Source organism: Ochotona princeps, chromosome 4 (assembly GCF_030435755.1).
Source record: "Ochotona princeps isolate mOchPri1 chromosome 4, mOchPri1.hap1, whole genome shotgun sequence".
NCBI lineage: Eukaryota > Metazoa > Chordata > Mammalia > Lagomorpha > Ochotonidae > Ochotona > Ochotona princeps.
Window position 1 is genome coordinate 104291698 of NC_080835.1, and position 12479 is coordinate 104304176.

Here is a 12479-nt window from a genome sequence, read left to right on the forward strand (position 1 = left end):
AAGAAACCTGGATGAAGTCACTAGCTCCTACTCCTGCCTCCCCTTCTGATATTCTGATATTAAAATAAATAAATAAAACTGTTTTAAGAGAAGTAAAGCAAAAGGAAATGTAGAAATCAACAAATCTGAGGTTCTAATGTAGAAAAAGAACCAAAAAAATCTAAACTGAATAGGAAGGCAGAAATGTCCAGCAAGAATGTCTATGCAGAAAAACAAAGCACCACAGATTAAATGGCTTATAAACAGCAGAGATATATTCCCTGCTACTCTGGATGGTGAACGTCCAATGAACCAGTGGGGCTTGCTCTGCTCAAAGCTGACTCCGACTGCAGAGGGAAAACTGCCTTTTCCTTGCACATGATGACAAGTCATGGGAGCACTTTCTGTTCTGTTTTACTAGGGTGATAATCCAGTTCATGAGGACTCCACTGTTAGATTTACTGTTGGCCAAAATGTTACACTTGCTGACCACCAGGGAAAGAATACTCAGTCAAATATGTGAAAAGAATTTAGATGGCCTTTATTTCAGGGAACCAAGGCCACTGGCTTCCCTTCCCCATGTGGCAGAAAGACATGTGAGAAGGAGTGGGCTGCAGAGGAAGACCATGGAAGAGATGGGGAAGAGGCTTTTTAAACTCTTCTTGACATGGAAGCCAAAATGGGGGGTTGTCTTGGCCCTAATTGGTGGGGGGACATGGGTCTGTGCCACTCATTGGTGCAGCAGTGGTCTCACCATCTGAGGAGCCTACCAGAATTCTGCCATCCTTTTTAGGTTTTTTTTTTTTTTTTTTTTTTTAGGCAAACTCCTCCTTTCTCCAGTTACTGTGGTAGCCATCATTGCGGTCTCTTGGTAATACAAAAGAAGGTGATGAAGTCAATCTGGCTATTTCCTGCTGAAGGGGGCATTGTCCCTAAGTGTGTCCAGAAGAAGCACCATGGGCACCAGAGTGTAGGGGTGGAGCAGCATGTGGTTGAAGCCGGTCCGTGGGGGCATTATGGATTTTCTTCTGAATGAGCCTTAGAAAACAAGGGGCAATAGTTAATAAGAGACCTATAATTGCTAATGAAGTGAGTACTGGAAAAAGCCAAGACATGAGTGAGGATCCCCAAATATTGAGCCTAGAATGGCTGCTTGAATTGTGCAGATTATTTAGTCTGTTTTGTTAATGCTAGGTAGAGAATTATTAATAGGGTCGGATGCGGGGGAGGCATCTTGGCGTTTAAAGGTTAGTGTGGTAGGCTCTGTCTGTTGGACCTTCCAATGAGCCAAGGTAGAGGTTTGGGAAGGTTTGAGATGGGAGAGATGGTACCAGAAGGTGTGGCCAAAAAGTTTGGCCACAGTGGGCATGGTAGGATCACTGTGTGAGGATTGGTCCACCGCAGCTAAAGTGAGTCTGGGTGAAGAGTCTTGAGTAGAACCGAGTCACCTGGTTGGAAAGGGAAAGCATCCAGGCCCACCAATGAGTTCGGGTCAGGACACAGGAGACACCAGTGTGCATGTTCTTGGAGAAGCTTGAGAATCAGAATTAGATAAGCTAAATAGTTAGCCAAGGGATGAGACTTTGTAGGGAGCTGGTAGGTAACCAGGAAGGGTTGGTGATACTTCAGCTCAAATTGGCTTAGAGGGGCTTCCCTGATCCACATTAGGACCCAGGAAAGTAAATTCACCAATGAGAATCTGAGCTCCAGGGATAGTTTGTGAGGTGGTCCTTGATAATCTCATTGGCCCTTTCCACCTTTCCTGAGGACTGGGGACGGTATGGATATGGAATTTTCAGGTGATGTGTAAGGCCTCTGAAGCCTGTTGGGTGACCTGTGAAATGAAAGCCAACTCATTGTCAGACTGGTTGGACATAGGCAAACCAAACCTGGCAACAATGTGTTTAAGTAGAGTCTCTGCTACCACTGCTGATATCCCCTTAGCCATTGAGAATGCTTCCACCCGACCAGGTTGATGACCTCTAAGTTGGTGTGTGAGCAGGCCCCACATGCAGAGAATTGTGGATAACAGTGAAGAGGGGCAGGGCATCATGTGAAGATAGTGTGATCTTTTTCCCTTGTGAAGATCCAGTCCTCTGGATGTCCCTGGCCCCCTGAAGTGAACAGATCCAGTCATTCGTTTTCAGAGTAGGTAGGCTTAAGGGAGGTGGAAAGGACCACTATGGGGGCAGTTGCTGTCTGAGTTGCCAGACATCTTGCAGTTTGGTCAACCTTGTTGTTGCCTTGTGTCACTGGGTCCATGGACGACTGATGTCCCTGGCAGTGAATAATCGCCACCTGTGTAGGGAGATAGAGAACTTGGAGAAATCTGTTAATCAAAGAAGCATTAACAATAGGATTACCCTTGGTGGTAAGGAATCCTCTCTCCTGCCAGATGGCTGAGTGTAAATGAGCAATGAAAAAAGCATACTTAGAGTCAGTATAGATATTGACTTGTTCCCCCTGAGCCAGTGTCAATGCCTGAATGAGTACATACAGTTCAGCCCTTTAGGAAGTAGTTCCTTGGGGGAGGCACTGTGCCTCAAGCACGGAGTCTGAGGTCATTACCACATAGGCCACACAGCAATGTCCATCAGGCCCGCGCACTGAACTGCCATCCATGAAAAGTGAGATCAGGAGACAGAGAGGTTTATCCTGTAAGCTGTCCCTAGGAGACAAATAAAAATGAATAATCTGAGGGCAGAGCGTATAGTGAGTGGATCCTTAGGGGTTGGGAGAGGGGAGGCCAAATTGAATGGTGGTGATTGGGACAGAGTGATGTCCAGATTTTCAATGGAAAGTAGATGTCTGTGCAGCACCAACCACCGGGGCCCCGCATCAAGCTGTCGTCCACAAAAGGAGTGGTGTGAGATGACTGTGGAGGCCAGTAGGAGTTGAGGACATTTCTCCCATTTGAATCTTCAAGCTGAGTTTTCAGTTTGATGAAGGAGGAATAGGAGGTTCCTAGACCTGCAAAATAAACTGGTTAATGCTTTGGATAGAAAAAGTGTTACATTTGAGTGGTGACACCAGAACGGAGGGAAGGGTTACTTAACAAAAGTTCTTTTGAAAGGATGGCTGGAGTTCTTCCAGAAGCTTGCGGCAATATTTAGTCTCTGAGGGTTGGTCTTAAGGAGCTTCTCGGGGTGCCTCTGTAGTGACGGATGGGTCATCATGGCAGGTGTTGACCTTCTGTGCAGACTCTGCATTCCCGCCCTGTTCGGATGTAGTGTCCGTTTGGCTGTGGCAGGAAACTGGGGTCACTTCTACTCAGCCCCAATATCCCAGCCTTTTGTTGTATGACATTAGTTGGGAGACTTAGGCTGGAACATGTGTGAAAGATTGATTAAGACTGTCTAGTAAGGCCTAAGAAATAAACAAGATATAAAAAGAAGCAACAAAATAGCATGCATGGTTATGGGAAAGAGAAACATTTCTGATCGTATTTTAGTGGGGTTATACTAGTCTGATGTTAGTCCTGTGCTCTTCCCCTCCCTCTGCTCATGCAGACGCTGGCTTACAGCAAGAGCTAGGGTGATTGTTTTGGTCTTTCTGAGTTGAGCAGGAGCAAAGTAAGGGCCTACGGTAAGGCCAGGGATCCAGTTGACAGTGACTTTCAAGGCTACAGTGACAGCTAGCACAAATTGTTTCTGATGTCTTATACACATGTACACTAGAGTTCTATGTCTAGATGCACCCAGGAAAATTCTGAAGTTGGTTAGGTGCATGTGAGGGCCAGGATCATCTATCTTTTCATGTGGGGTGCTGGAAGAGATATCATAAAGGAAGTGTGAAACTCTATGGAAAGACAGCCCGTTGACTCCCATTACCTGCCTGGACAGAGAGGAAAGCTGGCTTGAAAAGGAGGCTGGTACAGAATAGCTGGTGTTTTTGGATGGAATATATAGATTTACCTGTGATGCTGTTGTAGGCTCTCCCTCCATGGTGATGAATGCTTTAGGAGCTTGGCAGAGAGAAGGGCTTTCTAACTGTGGGCCACATGGTCCTGACCCAGGGATTATTTGACGCCCAGGACGGTTCCATTTCTAGTGACCTGAATCTTGACAGAGCAGACAAAATGCTTTGAAAGCCACTTCTATGATTGGCAGCTGGTTGCCCAGTCTTCTAGCTTCCCACATTGCATGCAGGTGTGACTGGAGGGTAGATTGGAAGGTAGACTGGCCTTGCTGGGTCTCCTTGAGAACAGGTTACTGTATAAAGCCACATTAACAGGCCTCCTGCTGCCTAGCTCACTACTCTTCCTCTAGGCCCCAGTTAAAATGGGCCACAGAGACAGCTTTGGATTTGTCAGCATAGAGGATACTCAATTCCATCCCTAAATTAGGCACATCTTGACAGTTTTAAACAGGCTAATAAGTTAGCTACACCGCTAAAGTCTGGAGATCAAACTGTGCAGCCTGAGTCCTCAGCATCAGAAAGACAACGAGAAAGAGAGAGAAAGTGATTGGAAGCACCAGATTAATTACATAACACTCACAAGTGAAAAACTGCCAAATAAAAGCTCTAGAAAACATTTACCAGAGATCTGAAGTCTGCTATACATTTGAAACAAGAGTGCAGGTTTATACTTAGCTTATATAAATTTATTTGATCAGTTACAAATGTAAGTAAAATAAGGTACAAAACTTGGTTATAAGAAAAATTTAAAGCAGATTTTAAACAGTTGTGGCCTATAATCACAAAGCACTCCTTAATAAAAAGACAGCTGTTCATTCCACATATCTGAAAAAACTCAAATAATATTTTTTTCCTTTCTCCAATCTATATTTGGTAAGTGTAGGAGGATTTATTAGATCTGCTTTTAAAAACATTGTTTATTACAAGAACTCCAAGAGTTAATTCATAGAAGCAAAACATTTTTTGATCAATAAGCACAGATAGTAACACATAACAATTTCAAACTTTTTCAAAATGTTGTAGGTTTTTTTTTTTTTTACCCCCAATGCAGCAGCAACCTCAATTCCTGTCTCGCAGGAAAGAATTTTCGTGGTGATGTAAGACCTCCCAGATGGGACAACCTTACCGTCTATCTCAAGAGAGTGAGTTTCCCCAATGACCAACGAAGACGAGGCTTGATGCAAAAGCAAGAGGCTTTATTTGATCACCAACGCGCTGGGGCCGGGGCCAGTTCCTCACACAGGAGGGTAGGCACCGTCCCCAAATTATTGTACAGCATTTCTTTTAAAGGCTAAACCAAGGCTAAAACCATAAAACATAAACAGGGAGGTGAAAGGCTAAAACCATAAACAAAAACAGGGAGGGGGCCATGCAATTAGGAGCAGAGGCTAGTTGCAGGTACCCCTTATCTCTCAGGCTCCCAGGCTCTATCTAAACTTAATCATGAAATGTTCCTTCAGCTATTCACTGTCCTCTACCACAAGCAAAATACAGAAAGCAAAAAGCAAATGTAATCCTTCTGTCCTTTTAATCCTAAATGTCCCTTTTCAGTGACACAGTTTAGTTTTGAAGCAAGATTTATTAGGAAAGTTGAGAAAGGAGACTCCTGTCCTAGTGACAGGAGGGGACTCTGAGATAGAAAGGATGCTTACCCCTGCCATAGTGGCAGGAGAAGTAGAGAAAAAAAGACCCTAGTCCTCTGCCATTGTGGCAGGAGGGAAAGTGGAAAAAAGAGACCCGTATTAATGGTGGTGAACGCACGGTTTAAAGGTTTACTTCAAAGGGGTTCTCCAAGGACAAAAGGAAATTCCTGATCCCCCTGGTATCTGGCTTTGGGGCAAAAGACCAGACAGGTGTCAGACAGGACATTTCTGGCCTTGGGCATATGAGTAATACTTCTTCCAGTCTTCTTTTCAATGATAAGGAGATCAGCCTGAGGCCCTCCTACACAATAGCCAGAGATAATGGTTATTGTTTCAGCTGGGGAACTGATATGCTAATGTCACCCTTGTTCTTTGGAAGAGTCGTGCTCTGGTGAATCTAAGACAGGGTTGGGGATTTTATATTTGAGAAAAAAAATGACTTGGGGACCCAGAATACCCTATCTGCCTACTACCCAGTCTAACTCCTCTCACAAAAAGACATACATTGAGACACACACTCTGTGTGGTGCCACACACACACACACACACACACACACGTGGACACACACACACACTTTTGGAACCAAGCTTGGCAAAGACTACAAATCTTTGCATGAGACTAGTAACCGAAGTTATGTTAACCCAATCCGATTTGAAAACTTGAGAAAAAAATGTTTATTGCTCTGAACTCAAGTTACACTTTTTTTTCTTTTCAGTTTTTTTTTTTTTCCTTTAAAGAGGTGTTAATTAGTTTATCTATTACCCCGTGAGGGAGGAGGGTTTGACAAAAGAAAAAAGAAAGGTTAAAACGGAGGAGCAAGACAAGGGGCGGGCCAGTCCCTTTGTTCGGCTCCAGCAGGGAAGTGGGAGGAGGAGGTTGGCCCCTGGGCAGTTCCTTTGGCAGTGGGGCAGGAGAAATGAATTGGAAGAGAGTGCCAGCAGGATAAAGGAGGAGGTTAGGGGAGGGAAAAGCAGCAAGGGCTGCACCTATGGATACGAGGTGGGAGGGGATGAAAGTACTGCAGGCAGAAGTCCTAAAAGAATTTGGGGAACAAAACAAAAGAGCAGACAGAAAGACATGACAGCAGCTTCCAGAAATTATGGCATCTCACACCTACTGCCATGGCAGCAGCAGGAATTGTCCAAATCTATGTAATTAATGTCCCCTTCGCTGGCCGCCTTGAGCTGTTATCTCACAGGTTTTTGGACCCAGTGGTACCAATCTTGCTCTGAAAAAGCACCCCATGCCCAGAGAAGATTCAAGAATGAAACTCCCCCTGCACCTGGAAACCTGCGCTGGACTGGAAGTGTTGTAGGGTTTTTTTTGACCCCGAATATGGCAGCAACCTCAATTCTTGTCTCGCAGGAAAGAAGAATTTTTGTGCGGACACAGTTTAGTTTTAAAGCAAGATTTTTTAGAAAAGTTGAGAAAGGAGACTCCTGTCCTAGTGATGGGAGGGGGCTCTGAGATAGAAAGGACCCTTGTCTCCTGTCATAGTGGTAAGAGGAAAAGTGGAAAAAGAGGCCCAGACCCGTATCAATGGTGGAGAAAACGTCTTTTAAAGGTTCCCCTAAAGATGTTTCTCAATAAACAAAGAAAATTCCTGGTTTCAATGGTACCTGGCCTTGGGACAAAAGGCCAGAAAGGTGTCACTGGCCAACTTCCTTGGTGCCTTTCCAATGATAAAGAGGCCTGTCTGAAGCCCTCCTTGGCAATGGCTGGAGACAGAATCGGGCTGAGGCTTCAGGTGGGGAATTGATATGTTAATGTCGCCCTTGTCTCTTGGGGTTGTATGTTCCTGATAAGTTAAGGAAAAGCACTTGTCTTGGGAGAGATGTGCTCTGGTGATCCAAGACATGGTGGGGAAAATACCCCTTTATATTTGAGGAAAAAATGACTTGGGGACCCAGAATACCCTAACTGCCAACTGCCCAGTCTAGATTCAAGGGTGACACTAGCATATCAGTTCCCCACATGAAGCATCTCTGGCCATTGTGTAGGAGGGCCTCAGGCTGATCTCTGTTAGCAACACCCATGTCGCTGCATACCCCAAGCCAAGCAGAAGGACTAGGGTTACAAAAAAGACAACACACAGTGAGTCATTCTTGTAAAGAGAATGCCATTTATTTGAGGTTAGCCTGCTTCTTTTATAGTCTTCCTAGCTCCTCCCAGTATTTTCCCAATGCTTAAGCAACTCCTAAGCTCCCCTGGGGACATCTTAAGAAAGGGGAAGCAAGGAAGAGAAAACTTGCTGTCAAGCCAGGGGCTAAATGTATCAGGCCAAGATTGCCCATCCTGTTACCCTTTAGAAACAAGCTAAGCTGTGGAGTTAACCCTTAGGAGACCGGGGCCTACATATCCCCCTTTTTTTGTTTTTTAATGGACGCCTGTTAGGTTGTCCAGCAGTCAGTTGACGCCTTACCCATCATGGGGAGCCCCACCTGGGGCACATGGGATTCCTGTCTTAGGTTGGTCATCAGCTCTGCCAGATCTTTCCCGTCTGGCTGTCCATCACACCATGCTCAGCCAGACGTGAGTGCTAGGGTTTTCCACAGCTAAGGCCATCGTGGTTTGTCAAATGATGACCTGCTTCCGGGCTTGTTGCCTGAGTAGGCGGCAGAAAATAGGAAACAATACTGCAATTATGGCCACGACCATCAGTCCCAAGGTTAACACTCCGTTCCATTCCTTTGACATCCATGCCGCCAGTCTAATGCCATTTAGAATGTCTTTCTCCAACATGAGGGGTACCCACGTCTCATTGACCTTAATAATGATGGCGGCAAGCTGGTTGGTGATTCAGAAATACGTACTTAAGAATGCACAAGTATTGTTGAAAATACTGACATTCAAGAATCTCATAGAGCTAAGATGTTACATGTATACAAGACAGTTTTACCAGGAACTGGAGACCCTAACTGCCTATCATCCCATCTGGCTGTTACATTTCCAGAGAAATGGACCCCAAAGGTTTTAGGGAAAAGGGGCATCGTTGTCCACTGTTAGCTACTTCCCAAAGGGAGGGGGTGCTGTGGGGAAACAGCAGCAGTAAGGGGGTTCTATGCAGTAGTTCCTGATAGAAGGCAGAAGTCATCAGGTGTTTGTTGTACATCATGGCACTTGAAAGGCTTCTCTGTTGAAGTCCTGAGTAGTAAGTCCATTTGAATATATTTGAAACTATTCAGCTGAACAGGCCTTGTAGGTCCTGAGAAAACAGAAACAGACATGCCTCTCCAGGAGCTTAATTGTGTATCCATACATTATTCTCAGAAGGATTTAGCTTAGCAACTTACATTTATGAATATTTTCATCTATAAGCCAATTAAGATAGACTACATAGCTTTCCACATAAACATGTACATGTGCATCAGGTAACACATATCATAAAACAAAACAGCTTTCGTAACAGCTACTTGAGAATTCTTTTAAGTGTGTTAAAGTTACCAATTGTTTAGAATTACATTTTGCTCTTAATAATCTGAATAAACCATACCTACAGTTTACTATTAAACTTTAGCAATGCCCCAATTTTTTTTTAACAAATCGAATCAGTTGTCTGTCCTACAATTAACTTTACCAACTGAAAGATACATCTTTTGAAGCACATTCTTCTGACTTTGAGGCTGCTAGGGGCCCATCTAGAACTCCCAAAACCAGAAGAATCAAACCTATTAAATATGCCAAGAGGCCTTAAAATATCTGATCAAAGATTCCTCATTATAATGTCTATCCTTTTAGTCAAACTGATTCGAACAGTAATATATAAAAAAATTTTTATCACATGTAAATGATCACCCAAACATTTCAAAGTAAATACATAAAAGAAAATACCCTTGAAAGCACAGCTCTTTCAGATCATGAGAGTTAAACACAGGAATTAGTGCATAACAAATTCAAAGGTTGGAACAAGAATAGAGCTTACTGAAGCTGGATAGACATTTGATAAACTCACCAATTAAACAGAAACTATCTAAAGTTCAGTGCTTCAATTTTTTAAAAGCTTTCAAAATTAGAAATAAAGATATTTTTATTTTTAGATATTTACTAGCATTTTTATGTAGGCACACCTCAAAAAACTTCAAATACAATGGCTTTAAGCAATTTTCAACCATTTCTCCCAATTCATGGAAACACATTTTAACAAAAACCTGCCTCAAACCCAGGAAAGAGAAATTTTTTCAAACAACTTTCTTCTAGCTGATTTGGGAATTTACCCCTTTTCAAATGAAGGCAGATAAAATCCTACAACAGGGACAAGGTCAAGGTCCCAAATTCTGGGAAGGGCAGACTCCATGCATGCCCCACCATTGTTTTTTGTTTGTTTGTTTTGTTTTTTTTTTGTTTTTGTTTTTAAATCTATTTTATTGTGTTGTTGTTGACAATCTTTACATAGTTAATTACAGTTAAAGAAAGAAAAAGAAAAAAAAAAGGTTCAAGGGGGATAGGGAAGTGGGTAATACTATTATGTCCATATTGTTTCCATCTTGTATCTGAGGTAAAGGAGGATATTGAGGGAGAAGCCCCACCCGGTTTCCCGCCCACCCCGAGTCCCGGATGTGGGGCATGCTCTGAGATATGTGCTCGAGTGGTGTTAATAGTTCTCCAGTTATGAATCGCTGCCAGTTTCGCTCGATGAGGTTGTCCACTGATTGATATGGTCAGTCATAAAGTCTCCGTTTGCCCCATTTTTCGCTGCCAACATATAGCTGAGATGAATGATTGATCTGCTCTGTCTTCTGTCTTTTCTTGATTAGAGTTCTGAGTCCAGCAGTTTGATTGGGGAGATTTCCAAAGAAACTTTGAGATATTATCAGACTAGTTTCTTGTATGTTCTAGCAAGCACAGGGCCCGGCACAGTCCATCACCCCGATCAGCTGGTGGTTGCAATTGCTGGGTTGGTTCTGTTTTCGGTCCCGAGTTGCACTGGAACCAATGGGTGTTGCAGTGCAGTCTGGTTCTGCCCAGCACGTACTCGGCCCTCAAACTAACCAGTGGGAGCTGCAGCCTAGTTGGGGCGACCCACAATAACCCCCGCCAGGCCCGCCCCCTACCCTGGTTTGCCAGTATGTGTAGCGGAAGACCAGTCTGTCCTCCATCCCATTTGGCTCTGGTACTTGTCAATGGGTATTAAAGCTTAGTTCTATCTAACCAACTCAACCATCCAGCCCTCACAGGTGTTGTTGAGTGCCTCTCTATCTAGCCATCCCAGCCCCCATCCTAGTTTTCATGCCCTCCCACGGGACTAGTGACCCAAGAAGGGGGAACCCACTTTTTCCCTCCCAGGTCTCTCTGTCCCGGTTTATGCACTCTTTAGGTGGTTCTGTGGTTTGACTTGACAGAATTAGTCCCCAGTGCCAGCTTCTGCGGCTATGCCCAAACATCCCTCACCCACTCTAATTTATGCTTGCACCAGCAGTAATAATCAGCCCAGCCTGGCTTTTCCCTGATCTAGTCCACATGCAGCGCAGAGGTGTTGTAGCCTTGCATAGTCTAGTCTGTCTCTATCCCAGCCCACGCTCTCCGGTGGGAGTAGCTGTCCGGCGAGGGAACCAGCCCCTTAATCCCCCCGCCAGTTCTGCCCCTCCCTTCCTTCCTGGATCTCACGTGTGCTGGTTGGGTGCTGCAGTCATATCCAGTACAGGCAACCACACCCTGGCATTCCATAATGTGTACTGGTTTTGTCGCGACCAAACCCGGCTCATCCCACACTCTGATCTGGTGATCGGATTTGCCAGTGGGTGATATGAACTGATTCAGCCTGGTCTGCTCCTGACCCATGCTGAATGTGCACCATTGTTTTAAGTATGGCTAAAGGGCCTGGAGCTTCTCCTTAGCTTTTGTTTTTTTGAAGTCAAGAGAGCTGAAACAGCTTCAATTTGGCTGTTGTCTTGGAAGATTACCTAAGAATTTACCTAAGTTAGTTAACAATATGATGAAAATAACTTAAAAAGAGATGTTAAAACACTGTTGTTTCTCACAAGGAATCAGACTCCAACTCCATTGTCTTAAAGGCAAAATGCAGAAATTATACACATCATAACCAATTTCACTATACAATTTAAAAGAATTTGTTGTTTTTTTGTAAGGCAAAATTTCACATACTTCCTTGTAAGTAAGAACACAAGTAATTTACAATCAGGGCCAATTTCATCATCAGGAAACATTTTGACCAATGAGCGTAAATACTCATCTACTTAATAGCATACATGATGCAACAAACTTAGCATACTCTTATAATATTATGAGATTATAATCCAAATTATTTTGAATGACAATTACACTATCCAAATTTTTGTCTCAATCTTTGAGAGTTCCAGGGATCCCACTAGAACCCTCAAAAGTCATGAGACTTGGTTCAGAACTCCGAAGAATTTAGAGGTCTAAATGAGTTAAACAAAAAGTACCTTTAGCATTTAACTGAACATGTTAACGAATACTGTATGTTAGACTTGATGAATGCCAGGACAACACTGTAAGCTGAAGATCAAAAAGCAAGAAAACATCATACGAACATTTAAATTTGTTAGACCTCTCTAAAATTATTTACCAGGAGAAAGAAAGGGGGTCAGTCATGGTCCGTCTCATCTCATCAGTCAGTCACACACACACCCAATTCAGAACAGGAACAACAACTTAACAATTCAAGACAAAGACAGAACTGAGAAAAAATATTAAAACAAAATCTAGTTTTTGTCCGGACAAAAATAATAGAACACTAACAATAATGACTAAACAAACACATGCACAAACACCAAACACATCAAAACAGAGACATATAACTCTTAAACATTTTGCTACTTCTAACCTCTTCTTCGACATATTTGAACCTGGAGATATGTTGTAAAACAAGTATATAGGTTCATTTCATGCTTTAGGTTAATTGAACAGTGGATTTGGACCACTCTATACCAGATTATTTTTGTTAAATTAAGTTACAG